The sequence below is a fragment of the Gossypium hirsutum genome, chromosome A07 (genome assembly GCF_007990345.1).
Source record: "Gossypium hirsutum isolate 1008001.06 chromosome A07, Gossypium_hirsutum_v2.1, whole genome shotgun sequence".
NCBI classification, from domain to species: domain Eukaryota; kingdom Viridiplantae; phylum Streptophyta; class Magnoliopsida; order Malvales; family Malvaceae; genus Gossypium; species Gossypium hirsutum.
This window is the reverse complement of record NC_053430.1, coordinates 62317418-62335413: the sequence shown is the minus strand read 5'-3', so window position 1 is coordinate 62335413 and position 17996 is coordinate 62317418. Positions and strand designations below refer to the sequence as shown.

Below are 17996 nucleotides of genomic sequence, written 5' to 3'. Positions count from 1 at the left end.
GAGCAAGGTAAAAATGATCTTTGTTTTACTACTTTTAAAGGTAAGGCTCATGAACTTTTTGAAACATCGTTGTTCTCTTTAGGTGGTGCCAAAGATTGTTTTGTTGATTTGATTCGTTATTCACATATTGGTTATGACTTGTGGAAACGATTTGAGACATTTGATTGCCTTAGAACATGTTCATTTTCGTTTCGAATAATTGACGAGGCATTAACAAGTAAATTAGTTTGTTTGCATGGTTGTGAACATGTTGCTTTGCATCTGTCCACTCCCATGGGATTTTCTTGTTCTATTTTGCTTCCATTTGGATTACAAATTTATCTGAAACCATTCTTGTTAACTCATGGTTATTCCTTTCAGTTGTCCCAATTCCAATCCATCCCGTTCGACCGAGGAAAGCTAAGTAAAAGTTGCTGCGATCGAGTGAACCAATGGCTCGACTTGAGGACAAGTCGTTCTAAAGAAGGGGGAATGATATGACCCTGGTCAAGGATGCCCTTGATTTCAGCTTGAATTCAGCTCCTCAAGCTCCATTTAGCTTGGTTCAGCTCACCGAATTTTATTTTAGCTCACATGAGCTTAATTCGTTTGAGCTTGGTTTAAATTCAATTCAGCTCATTATTAGCTCTTTAGCTAAATTAACTTTATTTGCTGGAGTTTTAGACCATTTAAATAAGCATGTAAATAAGTGTCATTACAGCTTTTAAATATGTCTTAATTTATTACAAGTGTTTAATATGTCTTGATTTGGCTGAATTAAAGGTGTCTAGATGTCATTTAATTTGTCTAAATTATTACATGTTTTAAATTTGTCCAGCCGAATTTATGTGTTATGATTTGTTAATATTTAAGTTGTCTCAATGTTATTTAGGATGTTCACATTATACTTTAATTTAGTTCAGCTGAATTTGCTTGAAATTAATTAAGTTCATGTGTGTTTTTAGGTGCAGCCGAATTTGAAGATGAATTGGGCAGATTCATGCATGGAGATTCAATGAATTTGAAGATGCATGTGCAGCTGATTTAATGCATTAAAGCTGATTAATCTTTGGAGTTTTTTAAGGCAACTATTCGGCCAAAGTTACCAAGCTTTTCATCCTTTCAAAATTGGCCGATTCTCTTCTCAAGGAAGTATAAAGGCTGTTCACACTATGGCTGTTCGGTTCAACCATGTTCACACCTCATGGCCCTTCAAAACCGTCCGTTCACACTTCTAAATGGCTCTTCAAATTGCCAATTAATGCTGGTAATTTTTCAGCAATAGTTGCTTCATGAATGACCCCATTATGTTCATTGACCGAACCTAGCCTATTCATGCACATCCAAGATGTTCAAGGTGCATTTGCCCATCTAGAAGATGACCATTGGAGCTCTCATTCAGCCGAATCTACATGGGCTAATAATTTTGCATTCATGCTGAATTTTAGTTCATTGTTTACTTAGAAACTAAGTCTTGAATTTGTCCATTCGGCTACTAGTAGGAAGGCTATAAATAGTTGTTGAATTTCTTGTAAAAGGACTTTTGACTTTTGATCATTTGAATGAACTTTGTTCAAAGAGTGAGTTTTCTCCTCTCTAAATTCGTACGAGTTTCGATCTGACTTATCTAGCGTGCTAGTAGCGTCTATCGTTCTCTTTTGAACTTATCACCTTGCTTTGGTGTGGCGTTCAACCTTCTACAATTCCGCAATCCCACCTTGAACCGAATAGAAATTGGGGTGACACTTTTAGTGTTGAATCGTTTCTGGTGTTTAAGCTCATTTATCCATTCCACCGACTATCCTAGATTTTACCCAACTATAATATCTTTTTACAAAACTGGGCCTTCATTTATCAACTTCCATTTTTCTTATTTTTATACTTAAATCGAGCCTGCTACCCTTATAAATTTACCATCACCTTAGCCAACCTTTAAAACCATTTGAAAGCTTCCGAATCTCTAGCCTTATTTCATCCTATTTCCGATAACTCAACTATTCCTCATCGACGATCGGGCAATCAAGTGAATCGACTCAATCAACCGAGCCGAATCACATCACATTTGTTGCTAGGAGAACCATGGCAACTGGATCGAAAAGTCACTCACGATGGTCGTACCAATAGGTATTCTTTCAAGCATCAAGGAAAGAAACTTACTTAGTGCCGCTCACTCCGGAACAAGTCCATAGGACCAAATCAAACTGAGAAATTCTGTTAAAACAAGTGAGGAAAAAGAAAAAGAGAATGAAAAAGAGAAAAAAGAGATTGAGAGTGAAAAGGAATGTGAAACAGAAAAGAAAATTGAAAAAGAAGTTGAAGAAAGAAGAGAAAATGAGTTAGAAAAAGAAACAAAAGAAAAAGACGAGGAAAGGCTAGTGAGGAATGTTTCCACTAACCAAGATATGAATTTTTCTTGTGTTGCTACTTTTCAAGTTCCTGAAAGATCGAAAGATAACTTTCAACTTCAATACCTCTCAAATGAAAGACGCTTTCATACGATCAACTTAGGCAAAGATGAAATCACACTACATGATCCCGAAGGTAAGCGAGGTAAGGAAATTTTAGAAACCGAGTCCAGTGCAGATTTGAAAATTATTAATAAAACTTTTGGTGACTTAGTTCTTAAAAGATCCCCTCATTTTGATCCGATTAATTGTTACTCTTCGATTGTGGTTGATAAAGTCATTATGAAAAGAAGCGTGATTTGTTATTCTCTTGATTTACCTTGTGTAAAATCCTCGAATTTGTCCAAATCTGTTTTGGAGAATAAGGTAACGAAATTTTCCAAATTTGTTTTCAATTTATATTCGTGCCTTAAACAGTTTATGTGGTTGTACATAAAGTTTGAGTTCCATTTGACAAAGGTTAACTCAACAACGGAGATTCGACTACACTATGCCCCCGATGAGCGAAGGTTTGTTTTAAATGAAAAAGGTAAAATCGACCATTATTCTTTTGCTTATCAAGGTAAGATGCTTGAAACCTTTGAAACACTTTTGTCCTCCTCGGATAGCGACAAAGATCGTGTTGATGAACACTTAGATCGAAACGTGCTTGACTGTCCTATTTTATTTATTGATGATAAATCTATTTTGATGGTTGATAAAAAGATTCTTGTTTTTGATAATGCATGTGTGAGTGAATCTATAGACCGTCGATTAATGCATGGTAATCTGAATCTATCCATTCACATGCGTTATACCTGTTCTATTATGCTTATAATTGGACTACAAGCTTGTTTGTGTTGCTATTTACTATTTCATGGCTATTCTTTTCAGTGGACTCAATTGCCATTAGTCCCGTTCGATCGAGGAAAATCAAGTTCATTTGATTTTTAGATTCGAGGATGAATCTTTTTGAGGAAGGGGGAATGATACGAGTCACAAAGGCCCAACCCAAGCTTAAGAAGGTGATGAGCTCAAATCAAGAAAATCAAGATTCACTTTCTTGTTTTCAAGAAAATCAAGAAATCGAATCTTGGCCCAATTTTGCTGTTCGGAGCGATTTCAAGAATCAAGAAAATCAAGATTTCAAATCTTGGAAATCTTGGTCCAAGAAACCGAATCTTGCAGCCAAAGCGCGTTGGATCTCCATTACGAGCGTCAACGACCCAATTTCGGTAGGAGATGGATCACAAGCCCAAATTCTTGAAGGCGAGGCCCAATAACCAAAATCCAGCCCAATCAAGAAATTTCTTCATACTTAGTTGAAAATCAGGCCAAAATGTCAAAGGGCCCAATTTGTAAACATCTTACTTGTTTAATTTAATTTTTTAATCTTTAGGAGCATTACATGTAAAATTCGGCCCAAAATAGCCCATATAAGTGCATGGCCGAATTTACCTTGTTATTTTATTAATTAGGTTTAATTTTTTTTATTAGTTACTTGATATGAGCTCGCCCATGAAGATAGGTGCCGAATCCATGGAGTTGCCTTTGGGGCCAATTACTCGAGCATGTGCCAAGAAGTTCCAAGATGCTGTAGCAAGCTATATTGCTCGATTGTGGAGTGATGGATTGATTGCCCATAAAATGCCCAGCTCAACTAGCTTGATTCGCAATTTCCTACAAGCTGATTTTAGCTTGTGTCAGCTCAATTTAGCTCAATTCGGCACTTAATTAGTTCAAGGAGCTGATTAAATTTATTTTTAATAAATTTAATTTGTTGTGTTAGTTTAGAATCAGCTCAAATCATTTAATTAAATAAATGTGTCTTAATCTGGACATTTTTAATTCAGCTTATTAAATATGTTTTATATTAGTACATGCCTTTAATATGTCCATATTAAGTCATAAATTAAATGTGTTTAGTTTAATTACAAGTTTTAATGTGTCTTGACTATGACAAATTTATTAGTGGCTGCTAATTAATTTGTCTTAGCCGAATTAATGTGCAAAATTTTAATATGTCCAGCTGCTGATTTCATGAGTATTAAACTTGTCCTAATCACATTTATTTGATGTTTTTTTTTCAGCTAGCTTAATGGCAAAGAAAGCTCATAAAGAAGGGGCATGTATTTGGGCACATGCATGGACGGCATTTAAAGTGCAGCTGCCTTGTGTTTCCAGCTGACTTTTCGTGCAGCTCAATGGACTTCTAGCTGCTGTTTTTGAGCTTCTCCAAGGGCCAATTTCGTGGAGAGCAATGGCCAAAGAGTGCCTCATAAATTCCAGCAGCCAATTCATGTGGAGGCTATTCATATTCGGCCAAAGAAGCATAATTTTTGAAGCTGTCCATTTCTCTTCTCCATAGCAGCAATTAAGCTCTTTTAAAACATTAACCGAATGTGAATTTTCTCCATTAAAGGGGCCAGCCGAATCATCTTTTTCTAGAAGGTTAATTTTCAGAATTTCATCACATGAATGTAACTAGGAAATTTCTAGGAAGTTTCCTCAAGAAACTTAAGGCATAAGGATCTGATTAGATAGGCTATTCGGCTGCCTTAGTCAAGCTATAAATAGGTCATGTAATTCACATTTTGAGGTTAATGAACAATTTGATAGCTTTGCTAAATTGTGAGGTTGTTTTCAACTCTCGTTATTCTCCAAAAACTTGTGAGACTCATCAAACATCTTTGTGGCGTCAAACTTGTTTTTGTTTCTTCCCGAACTTATCACTTTAATCCCAAAAGTGTGGCGTTCGATTCATACTAAGGTTCCTATCACCATTGATAGTGGGTCGAAGTTTCTTTCCATTTAACAAACCTTCCATCCATCCTTACCAACCTAAGCATTCTCCTAAGTTACGGGTTAACACATTCCTATTGTGTTAGTTCGGCTTTCGAATCCTTAGCCAAATTGCTTCCATTGTTTTCTAATTCATTTCCTAAACCAACAAAACCTTTTTGAGCCTAAATAGACCTCTTTCTTCTAGCCTATTTTGTAAAGCCTCAATTTACTCCTAATTCACGATCGGGCGATCTTTACGACTCAATTCGATCTCGAGGTGAGGGCGTATCAAGTTGGTATCAGAGCTAGCTGAATTGGAGTAAGAATCGTCGTCTTCGGTATTACGAGATTGTAAAAAAAAATTCAAAAAAAAAGTTTGTATTCAATTTATTTATTTTTTTTCTTTTTCTTTGTGTATTCAGTATTAAAAAAAATTTGGAATTAAAAAAAAGAGAAGTGATTAAAATTCATTTTGAGCTTGTAAAAGCATTGCTTGCTGCCCGAAGGACCACATCTATACAGCCACACTAATTTCCTTCTATTTTCTTTGATTGTTAGCCTACCCGATCCTAAAATATTACCCTACCAAGCCTCATCTATTTTGTAAGCCGACCCCAAACGATTTTGATTTGTCAAACTTAGTTTGCGGAGAATTTTGGGAAGTGAAAATTGAGTGGTAAAAGGCAAGAGAGATTAGTGAGACTATTAAAGAGTAGAAAAACCAAAGTGAGTGTTTATTCTTGTGAGTGATTGGTGAGTTCTTGTTGTGATTCTTTAAAGAACTTTTTTTTTTTTAAAATGTCACGGAGCCCGGAAAGAAATCCAAACGAGGGAGGTGGATTTCGTCCAATAAGAAATGTTGGAAGGGGAGTGCCGGATCTCACTTTGCAAGCCATTATGCAAGAAATGGAGCGAATGTTTGATCGCAAGCTTAAACCAATCGAAGACCGCCTATATCGAGTCGAAACCCGAAGGCAACGCGAAGTGACTCCGGAAGATGCAAGGCGAGGACGAGAGCAACCAATTGAAAACCATGATGAAGAAGAATCTGAAGGTGATCACTTATCTGAACAAGGAAACCCTCAACGGTTCCAACGAAATCGAGTCCCAAGAAATCGAGACCGTTCGGATGACAATCTCAAAAATATTAAGATGTCTATTCCGCCGTTTCAAGGGAAGAATGATCCCGAATCTTACTTGGAGTGGGAAAAGAAAATGGAACTCGTCTTTGAGTGCCATAACTATTCGGAAAATACAAAGGTAAAGCTCGCTGCCATTGAATTCTCGGATTATGCGATCGTGAGGTGGGATCAATTGGTGACTAGCCGAAGGAGGAATGGGGAGAGGCCTATCTCTACGTGGGCCGAAATGAAGGCCGTTATGCGCAAGCGTTTTGTTCCCTCCTATTACCATCGGGAGTTGTACCAACGATTGCAAAATCTCACACAAGGCAACCGAACTATCGAGGACTACTATAAAGACATGGAAATCGCTATGATAAGAGCCGACGTGGAGGAGGATCGTGAAGCAACAATGGCGAGATTTTTAGCCGGCCTAAATCGGGATATTGCCAATATCGTCGAGCTTCAACACTATGTAGAAGTTATGGACATGGTGCATATGGCAATAAAAGTTGAAAAACAATTGAAACGGAAAGGACCCATGTGGACATATCCAACGGCTTCTACCAACAAGTGGACTCAAGGGACTAGCAAAGCTCCCAATCGGCCTAAGGAGCCTTTCGTTGCTGCCAAACCCAATCAAGTAAGTGCCGATGCTAGCAAAAATAAAAACGAGGCTGTCTCGAATTGTTCTCGCGATATCAAGTGTTTCAAGTGTCAAGGAAGAGGCCACATTGCGAGTCAATGTCCTAATCGACGAGTGATGGTGGTTCGTTCAAATGGCGAGATTGAGTCCGAAGATGAACAAGAGGAGGAGCCTGAAATTCCCATGGAGGAAGGTGAAGAGCTCGAGCTGCCCGTTGAAGGAGAATTACTTGTTGTCAAAAGGAGCTTGAATATCCAAGTAGCCGAGGAAGAACAACAACGAGACAACATCTTTCACACTCGTTGCCATGTTCAAGGTAAGGTGTGTAGTTTAATTATTGACGGAGGTAGTTGCACCAATGTCGCAAGTTCTTTGCTGGTTGAAAAACTTGGTTTAGCCACCACAAAGCATCCAACTCCTTACAAGTTACAATGGCTAAATGACGGAGGCGAACTCAAGGTGACGAAGCAAGCAAGGGTGGCGTTTTCCATAGGCAAGTACCAAGATGAGGTGGTTTGTGATGTCGTACCAATGCACGCGGGACATTTGCTATTGGGGCGTCCTTGGCAATTTGACCGACGAGTAGTCCACGACGGCTATACAAACCGATATTCATTTAAGCACCTTGAAAGGAATGTTACTTTAGCTCCTCTCACACCGAAGCAAGTGCATGAAGACCAACTCAAGATGAAGCAATCTATTGATCAAGAAAAAGAAAAAGAGAAAAACAAAAAGAGTGAAAAGAAAAAGAAAGAAAAGAATGAGGAGAGTGAGATAAAAACAAGAGTGACAAAAGAAAAAGAGCAAGAGTGTGAAAATAAAAAATAAGTGTTTTTGCTAGAAAAAGAGAGATTCGAAAATTGATGTTGGCAAGGCAACCTATCTTTGTACTTATGTATAAAGAATGTTTATTGGAAACTAACGAACTTGACAATACTTTGCCTACTCCTATCGTTTCTTTGTTGCAGGAATTCGGAGATGTTTTTCCTGAAGAAGTGCCAAATGGCCTACCTCCCATTCGAGGAATCGAGCACCAAATCGATTTTGTGCCCGGTGCTGCAATTCCAAATAGGCCAGCATATAGAAGTAATCCTGAGGAAACGAAGGAATTAGAAAAGCAAGTAGCCGAATTAATGGAGAAGGGCTACATCCGTGAAAGCTTAAGTCCGTGCGCGGTTCCGGTATTGTTGGTTCCTAAAAAGGATGGATCCTGGCGAATGTGCGTTGACTGCCGCGCTATCAACAAAATCACAAAAAATATCACCATCCTATTCCCCGCCTCGACGACATGCTTGATGAACTTAGTGGAGCCCAATTGTTTTCGAAGATCGATTTAAAAAGTGGGTATCATCAAATTAGAATGCGGGAGGGAGACGAATGGAAAACTGCATTCAAAACTAAATATGGTTTGTATGAATGGTTGGTAATGCCATTCGGACTTACCAACGCTCCGAGTACTTTCATGCGTCTCATGAATTATGTTTTACGTTCGTTCATTGGAAAATTCTGTGTTGTGTATTTTGATGATATTTTAGTCTATAGCAAGAGCTTGGAAGATCATATTCAACATCTACGTGCCGTGCTTGAAGTCTTACGAAAAGAGGTACTTTATGCCAATTTAAAGAAATGTTCTTTTTGCACTAATGAAGTTGTTTTTCTAGGCTTTGTGGTAAGTGCTCGTGGATTAGAAGTTGACCAAGAAAAGGTCAAGGCGATCAACGAATGGCTGCGTCCAACGAACATCAGCCAAGTGAGGAGTTTTCACGGGTTGGCAAGCTTCTATCGAAGGTTTGTGCCTAATTTTAGTTCTGTAGCTGCCCCCTTGACAGGTATAATTAAGAAAAATTCTCCTTTTGTGTGGACTGATGAACAAGAAAATTCTTTTAATAAGCTTAAGGAATGTCTAACTAATGCACCATTGTTGTCTTTACCTGATTTTAACAAAACATTCGAGATAGAGTGTGATGCTTCAGGTATCGGCATTGGCGCTGCTTTGATGCAAGATGGACGGCCTATTGCATACTTTAGTGAAAAGCTTAACGGAGCTACGTTGAATTATCCAACGTATGATAAGGAACTATATGCATTGGTCCGAGCTCTCGAAACATGGCAACACTATTTATGGCCGAAGGAATTCGTAATTCATTCGGACCACGAGGCTCTAAAGCATCTGAAGGGACAAACCAAGCTCAATAAACGTCATGCCAAGTGGGTGGAGTATTTGGAGTCATTTCCGTACGTGATCAAGTATAAAAAGGGTAAGGAAAATGTTGTAGCCGACGCCCTATCACGAAGGTACGCACTTGTCAATTTAATGGATTCTAAATTGCTTGGTTTCGAATTTATCAAAGATCTTTATAAATCTGATGCTGACTTTGGTGAAATTTATGAGTCTTGTTCGCATGGTGCTTGTGAAAATTATTTTCAGCATGAGGGCTATTTATTTCGTGAAGGCAAGCTTTGTGTGCCTCAAAGTTCTGTGAGAAACGTCCTTGTAGAAGAAGCTCATAGCGGAGGACTTATGGGCCACTTCGGAATTGCTAAAACTTTAGCAGTATTGCATGAACATTTCTATTGGCCCAAAATGAAACGTGACGTAATAAGGAAATGTGATCGTTGCATCACTTGTAAGAAGGCAAAGTCACGAATCAAACCGCATGGATTATACACCCTGTTGCCTATTCCTGATGCTCCGTGGGTAGACATTTCAATGGACTTCGTTCTGGGCCTTCCAAGAACCAAAAGAGGGAGAGATTCAATATTTGTTGTTGTAGACCGTTTTTCAAAAATGGCCCATTTTATACCTTGTAATAAAACTGATGATGCTACTAACGTTGCTAGTCTGTTTTTCAAGGAAGTTGTTAGGTTGCATGGGATCCCTCGAACCATTGTCTCTGATCGCGACACAAAGTTTCTAAGTCATTTTTGGAGGACGTTGTGGGGGAAATTGGGCACCAAACTTCTATTTTCGATGACATGCCACCCTCAAACGGATGGCCAAACCGAAGTAGTCAACCATGTGCTATCAACTTTGCTTCGAGCTATTTTGAAAAGAATTTGAAGATGTGGGAAGATTGCTTACCTCATGTGGAGTTCGCATACAATCGAACCGTTCATTCTGCTACGAAATTTTCTCCTTTTGAGGTAGTATACGGTTTTAATCCCATTACTCCTCTTGATTTGATTCCTATGCCTTCTAATGAATTAGTACATGTAGATGGCAAAAAGAAGGCCGAATTTGTTAAGCAATTGCACAAAAATGTTAAGGATAATATTGAGAGGAGAACCGAACAATATGTTCGAGGGGCAAATAAAGGGCGCAAACGAGTCGTGTTCGAACCCGGTGACTGGGTTTGGATCCACATGCGCAAGGAACGGTTTCCCGATCAAAGGAAATCCAAGCTTCAATCAAGGGGTGATGGCCCTTTTCAAGTATTGGAACGGATCAATGACAATGTCTACAAGATTGACCTACCGGGTGAGTATGCAATGAGTGCAAGTTTTAACGTTGCTGACCTTTCTCCTTTTGATGTAGGTGACGATTCGAGGACGAATCGCTTCGAAGAGAGGGAGGATGATATGAGCTCGTCCATGAAGATAGGTGCCGAATCCATGGAGTTGCCTTTGGGGCCAATTACTCGAGCACGTGCCAAGAAGTTCCAAGATGCTGTAGCAAGCTATATTGCTCGATTGTGGAGTGATGGATTGATTGCCCATAAAACGCCCAGCTCAACTGATGTGATCCGGCTCGGTTGATTGAGTTGATTCACTTGATTGCCCGATCGTCGACGAGGAATAGTTGAGTTTTCGGAAATAGGATGAAATAAGGCTAAAGATGCGGAAGCTTTCAAATGGTTTTAAAGGTTGGCTAAGGTGATGGTAAATTTATAAGGGTAGTAGGCTCGATTTAAGTATAAAAATAAGAAAAATGGAAGTTGATAAATGAAGGCTCGGTTTTGTAAAAAGATATTATAGTTGGGTAAAATCTAGGATAGTCGGTGGAATGGATAAATGAGCTTAAACACCAGAAACGATTCAACACTAAAAGTGTCACCCCGATTTCTATTCGGTTCAAGGTGGGATTGCGGAATTGATGTGATCTCAATCGCATCATGTTGTGGCACCACTCGTTGCTATCATGATTGGCCTAAACACGAGGGCCCCAAGTGCAAGATAAAGCTCAATCTTAGTTTTTCCCAGCTCGATTTAGCTCACATGAGCTTAATTTAGCTCGTTTGAGCTCAATTTAGCTTACTTTAGCTCGTTTGAGCTTGGCTTAAGTTTATTTCAACTCATTTATTTTAATGTCTGAATAAATTAAGTAATTTATTAATTTAGTTTAAATTACTACAGCTCATAATTATGTTTTGACTTATTACATGTTTTAAATGTGTCTTGGCCAAATTTAATATGTCTTGTTAAGACTTTATTAAATTTGTCTAATTTAATTTATGTTTAATTAGTGTGTCTAAATTATATTAATGTTTGTTCAGCTGAATTTTATGTGATTTAATTTTGGTTCATGTGTTTTTGTAGGTGAGCTGAATTTGGAGAGTAATTAAACAAGGTTCATGCATGATAGGTTCAATGTATGGGACGGTGCATGTAAGGCCTCTTTCAATGAGTGGTGGCTTATCCATTTGGCTCCCCAAGGCACCTATTTGGCCAAAAGGTGTCCAGCAATTTAAAGCACAAGCTTGGCCGATCGTATTCCCAAGGCAGCATCTAAGCCATTCACACCTCAATTTGACCAATCAGCTCCTATACATGTATGGGTGGATTCATGAACGTCCAAAGGGAGGAAATATTACCTTAATTCATCACATTGAATGTATAATGTGCATGTACAAAGGGGAGAACGAATTTAGAAGGTACATGCTTCCATTCATGAACCAGCCCATCATTAAAGCTTTAATTAAGAGAGATACATGACCCATGCACCTAGCATTTGTCCAAGAGGGGTTGGATATGAATTGAAGATGCACATTCATGGAACAAGGAAGCTTTCTTATTGGTTAAGCATGCATGAACGGGTTTTGGGAAGAAACATGATTATTCAACCATGCATGAACTTACACTATCCATGAACAGAGATTTAATGCTTGAAGTGTGAACATTTTTAATTGTTGTGTGAACACATTAGTAGCTGAATTTTAATAGGCATTAGAGAGCCTATAAATAGTTTATTTTGTTTATTGTAAAAGGTTACAGAATTTGATCAATTAAACTTAATAGAACTTTTGTTCTTGTGAGGTTACCTCCTCTCTTCTTTCGTTCGAGTCTCGAAGCGACTTATCTAGCTTGCTAGTGGTGTCAATCCGAACTCCATTGAACTTATCACCGAATCGGTGTGGCGTTCAACCATATTTTTATACCTTTGGTTCTTACCTCTATATAGGTATTGGGTCAAGGTTCGCTTCTATCCTTCCACAAATTTCACCTTAAGCAATATAAGACTCGGGCAATACTTTTTAGTATTGAACATTCTTGACGTTTAAGTTTTATTTTCCATCTCCATCAATTACCTTTTTCTAACCTACCTTGTTTCTATTCTAAACCGAATTTATCAACACCAAACCACTCATCTAAACCCTCTCAAAGCTTCCGCAACCCTTAGCCTAAATCACCCAATTTTGACAACTCCAACTACTCCTCGTAGACGATCGGGCAACTTTGTGAAACGACTCGATTAACCTGGGCCGGATCACATCAGGAATTGTAGAAGGTTGAACGCCACACCAAAGCAAAGTGATAAGTTCAAAAGAGAACGATAGACGCCACTAGCACGCTAGATAAGTCAGATCGAAACTCGTACGAATTTAGAGAGGAGAAACTCACTCTTTGAACAAAGTTCATTCAAATGATCAAAAGTCAAAAGTCCTCTACAAATGAAAGAAAACAAATATTTATAGGCACATAGATGACCATTCAAATTCGGCATCTAGGTGTTCACACAATAATAAAAACGTTCACACTAATGTATTAAAATAGTTCATAAATTCGGCAGATTCATGCACTAGCTGAATGGACACTTTTTCCCCCCTTAGTTTGTGCATGAATGCTTAGTCATAAAGAAAGGCTTCAAGTGACTTGTATGTGCACCAAAAGGTTGCATTCATCTCCTTGGGACGTTCATGCACTTGTATGGACCATGTATCTTCATAATTAAACACTTTAATGGCATGTAAGTTCATAAATGGTAGCATGAACCTAGTAAATTCGTTCTCCCCTTTGTGCATGCACTTAATTCAATCAATGTGTTGAATTATTGAGTTAATTCCTTCCCTTGGACGTTCTTGAACCCATCCATGCATGTGTAGTAGCCTATAGGTCAATTCAAAGTGTGAACATGTTCAAGGAGCTCTATGGTCAACATAGAATTAGTTAGCAGCTACTTCTTGGCCGAATAAGTGCCTTGGAAAGTTAAGAGACAGCCACCATACATGCACTTAAGCCATTCATGCATTCTATCATCCCATGCATTTGATCCATTCATGGACTAGCCTTTAATGTCCATACATGCATTCGACACATGCATGAATTTGTAGAAACATTGCATCTAGCCGTACATGCACCAGCATTTAATACTTCTTCATTCATGAGTGTGGAATGCCCAAAAGAGATGTTTCTTCATTCATACATTGTACCGTCCAAAGGAATGTACCTACATGAAAAAAATAAGTCATTAAGACATCTCATGAACACTCATAAATTCGGCATGATGTGAACACATTAATGTCATGCATTAATTCGGCTATGTGAACATAATCAATTTATATAATGACAATGATATATTAATAACAAATATTAATATAAGACAAGTTTAATGCTTAAATGAATATGTGCAAATTTTATTTAATGTATTAAAGACAAAACCGAGTTTAAACTAAAATGAGCTAAGTTTTAGCTCGTGAGCTAAAGTTGAGCTGAGGCTAAACTCCTAAGCTGAAGTTGAGCTAAGGTTTAGCTCGTGAGCTAAATATGAGCTAGGAGTGAGCTCGGTTTAGCTCAGGCAAGTTGGATCGTGTGACAGCCCAAAATTGACCCTAGTCGGGAAGTGTTTTCGGGACCGTTAAACCGAGTCACCGAAATGTTTGAATGTGATATTTATTGTCTAGAATATGTAACTATAAATGTCTGAAAATTTCAAGCTTCGATTTAGTCGATTGCATGTGAATTAAGTCAATAGGACTTATGTGAGAAAATTTTAAAATGTGATAGGTCAATGCGTAAGGACCTATTAGTGCATGTGAGAAAAAAGGGGGGACTTGCATGTCAAATTCCCCCTCCTAATAAGTAGTGGCCGGCCATGCTATGGGTGGAAACATGTTGGGAACATGTTGGCCTAGTGAGGTATGTAGGATAAAATATAATAAGTATGGGGAAATAAAGAAATGGAAAAAGGAAAGGATGTGTGTAATTGTTTCTTCCCCTCCCCATTGCCGTGAAAGTAAGAAGGAAAAACAAAAAAAAAGTGTCCATCTTTCTTCATTTCCCCTTGGCCGAATGTTCTAAGGAAGAAAGAAAAACAAGTTGTGTTTTTTTTTGTTCTTCTTGGCCGGATTGAAAGAAAGAATTGGGGCAAAAACATTCGGTCACTTGAAGCTTGAGAGGGGGGATGGGTGAAGAAAACTAAGTGTTCATCTTTGTTTCTTCTAAGCCGAATGTGAAGGAAGAATAGGGGAGAAACACCACTCGGTCATCCTAGGCTTAAACTAAGGTAAAAAGTTTATGTTAAAATTTGATTTTGGGAATGAATAAAGCTTTCGGCCATAGTAGTCAATAAAGAATATGGCTGTTGTTTCATATTAATTTGGACGAATCATGGTGGATGGGCGTTTGAGCCAAACAAATGATCATATGTATGCATTAGATGCTAAGTAGAAAGAATCGGCTATCATGTTGGATGCTATTGCCGAATATGAACTTGGTTATATTTGAGTAATGTATGTGTTTTGAGTTGACGGCATGAAAAGAAGGCTTAAAATGTGTTATAAACAAATTATATGTTAAACTAAGGTTTGCTAAATTACCATTTTTCCTTGCCGAATATGTGCTTAATTAAAGAAGAGTTTGTGTTGAATGTTTAAATAATTTAGATAATTATTAATCTAAGTCTAAGCTAGGTAAAGTAAATGATTGTGGCTTAATTGTTTTAGGGCAAGTGGCTATTATGGTGAAATGCAAATTCGGTCATGGAATTTAATGTATTTCTTATTGAATTTTGATAAATTTTGTTATAAGAAATATTAAGGATGAAATTGAGTTGGCTATTTAAATGACATTAATTTTTGGTATTAAGTTGAATTGGAAAGTTGATAAATGTGTAAATATGACTTAGGGCTTATATAAGCATTCGGCATTAGCTAAGGAGTGAGAATTTGATAGTTGATGTATATGTAAATGGGTAGTGTTAATTGAATGTGATTTATTTGGTGATAATCGTAGTGGTTAAACTAGTTAAATTATTGATTTAGCTCAAGGAGTTAAAGGAGGTGAATCGAGCAAAGGCAAAGAAAAGGTCATCGAGTAGCCGAGTTGGAACCGTCTTACCCAACACGAGGTAAGTCGTTAAGCATGTAGTTGGTATTATTTCAAATGGTCATAATGTTTATGTATTGATGCTGAATGGAATGAATAAATATACATATATATATATGCATGTACGTATGTGATGATGAAATTGTTGAATGAAAAGAAAAGAGGTAAGATGTACTGAGTTGTTGATCTCGGCACTAAACGTGCGGGTATAACCATTTATGACCATGAGATTGGCGCTAAGTGCGCGGGATTAAATTGTACAGCACTAAGTGTGCAATTTGACTATGTTGCACTAAGTGTGCGAAATGAATATGATGCACTAAGTGTGCGAATTGACCATGCGGCACTAAGTGTGCGAGTTTGACTATGTAGCACTAAGTGTGCGATTTGATTACGTAGCACTAAGTGTGCGAGTTGATTATATAGCACTGAGTGTGCGGACTCAATATACATTCGTGAATCATTATGGACACTATGTGTGCGACACCATTGAGTCGATCGCGGACAGCGGATCGGGTAAGTGTCCTGAGTACATGGCTAATAGGTGCTATGCTTATACTTGGTGTTGAGCCCGGTAAGTTTGAACCTATGTGACAAATATACTTGAAGTCACGTACATAAAATTTATCGTAGGATGGGTGAAAGGCCGTTTAGTCGTTTGATTGTAACGAAAATAAATTGATTTATGAAAATGCTTCAATGTCTTATTGATGAGTATATGGAATGTGAATGCATGAATTGATATGAAATTGAATCGATAGGTGGGAGGAACTATGGTATGGTTCGGTATGGATGGAGTAAATTGTCTCGTTCCATTTTGTTTCCTCTTGTGATAATGTTATTGATGGATGGTAGTACATTGCTTATGACTTACTGAGTTATAAACTCACTCGGTGTTTCCTTGTCACCCATTATAGGTTGCTTGGACTCATCTATTTTTGCGGGGTCAGGTCGTCATCGAAGTCATCACACCGGATAGCAAGTTTTGGTACTTTCTTCTTAGTTGGCTTAGAAGAACATTTTGGCATGTATAAGCTATTACGTTGTGTTTGAACTTTGGCATGTAAACTTTAAGCCATGCGAAAATGGCACGAATGTTCGATTGAGTTGGATCAAGGGTAGGCATGAAATGGACCTAGTTACTTTCGTAACAGATGCTGGCAGCAGCAGTGTCATGAGATTGAAAAATCACTAAAAATAGTAGGAGTGGAATTAATTGATGAATAAATTATGTAATCGAAGCTCGATGAGTCTGTTTTCATGAGGAAGTAACGAAAAGATCATATGGGTAGTATATTAAGAGATAATCAGATTTTTGTGGGACAGGGCCAGAACGGGTTCTGGATTCCCTGCTCCGACTTTGGAAATTCAATATAAATTAACCAGAGATAATTATGGGTCGTACCATATATGTACAGATTCCTCTCTGAGTCTAGTTTTCATAAAAACAAATGGCATCAGTATTGAAGCCCCGTGCAGGGAGTTATCCAGGTCGTAATGGGAAAAGGTCAGTGTAGTCGACCCCTGCAACATGGGAGACTTTGACTAATAAACTGTACTAATTGGCCCGACCAAAAATTCTAGAAAAAAATACATAGATGGGCACATGAGTCTAGTTTCTGGGAAAAATTACAAAACTGATTTTTGAGTTACGAAACTCAAGATATGATTTTTAAAACAACTAGTACACAAATTGGGCAGTGTCTGGAAAATAAATTTTATAAGGGGTTAAAGTGAGTTAACACCTCGTGTTCGACTCCGGTGTCAGTTTCAGGTTCGGGGTGTTACATTTGATTGGTATCAGAGCTATGGTTTAGTCGGTTCTAGGACTACCATAGCACGTATGAGTCTAGCTATACATGCCTTAATGTTAATGTTTAAAAGGGTGATGACTTCTGACGGTTGAAATGTTTTTGTTTTGATTAGTAAATGGATCCCGGTGTAGAAAGAACCCTAGCGGATGACGTTGAGAGCGTAGCGGCTGCTCCTGCACAAGGGACGCTGCCTGTTGAACCTCAGTCATCTGCGAATAATCAAGGTGAGGGGGCTAAACAAGCCTTCTTTACCATGATGAATGAGTGGGTCGCGCAATATGCCCGAACCAACCCGGCTGTCCAACAATTCCCAAATTTGAATAATCCACCCCAAGAGCCTGTAATGCCATCAGTTGCTGATCCTGTGAGGCTGAGTAAGCCACCTGTAGACTTGATTAGGAAGCGTGGGGCCGAGGAGTTCAAGGCCATAGTAACTGATGATGCCGAAAGGGCCGAGTTCTGGCTTGATAACACCATTCGGGTGTTCGATGAATTGTCATGCACACCTGACGAATGTCTAAACTGTGCTGTATCTCTGTTGCGAGACTCAGCCTACTATTGGTGGAGGACCTTGATTTCCATAGTCCCGAACGAGCGAGTAACTTGGGACTTCTTTTAAACGGAATTCCGAAAGAAATTTGTTAGCCAACGGTTCATTGATCAGAAGCGTAAGGAGTTCTTGGAACTCAAGCAAGGCCGTATGATTGTATCTGAATACGAACATGAA

At 38.4% G+C, this 17996-nt stretch overlaps 1 pseudogene; it reads left to right on the top strand.

Moving 5' to 3' along the window:
• The first annotated feature begins 7343 nt into the window (after positions 1-7343).
• The window catches only part of LOC121203725 (uncharacterized), a 28386-nt pseudogene continuing 17733 nt past the window's right edge, over positions 7344-17996 (top strand).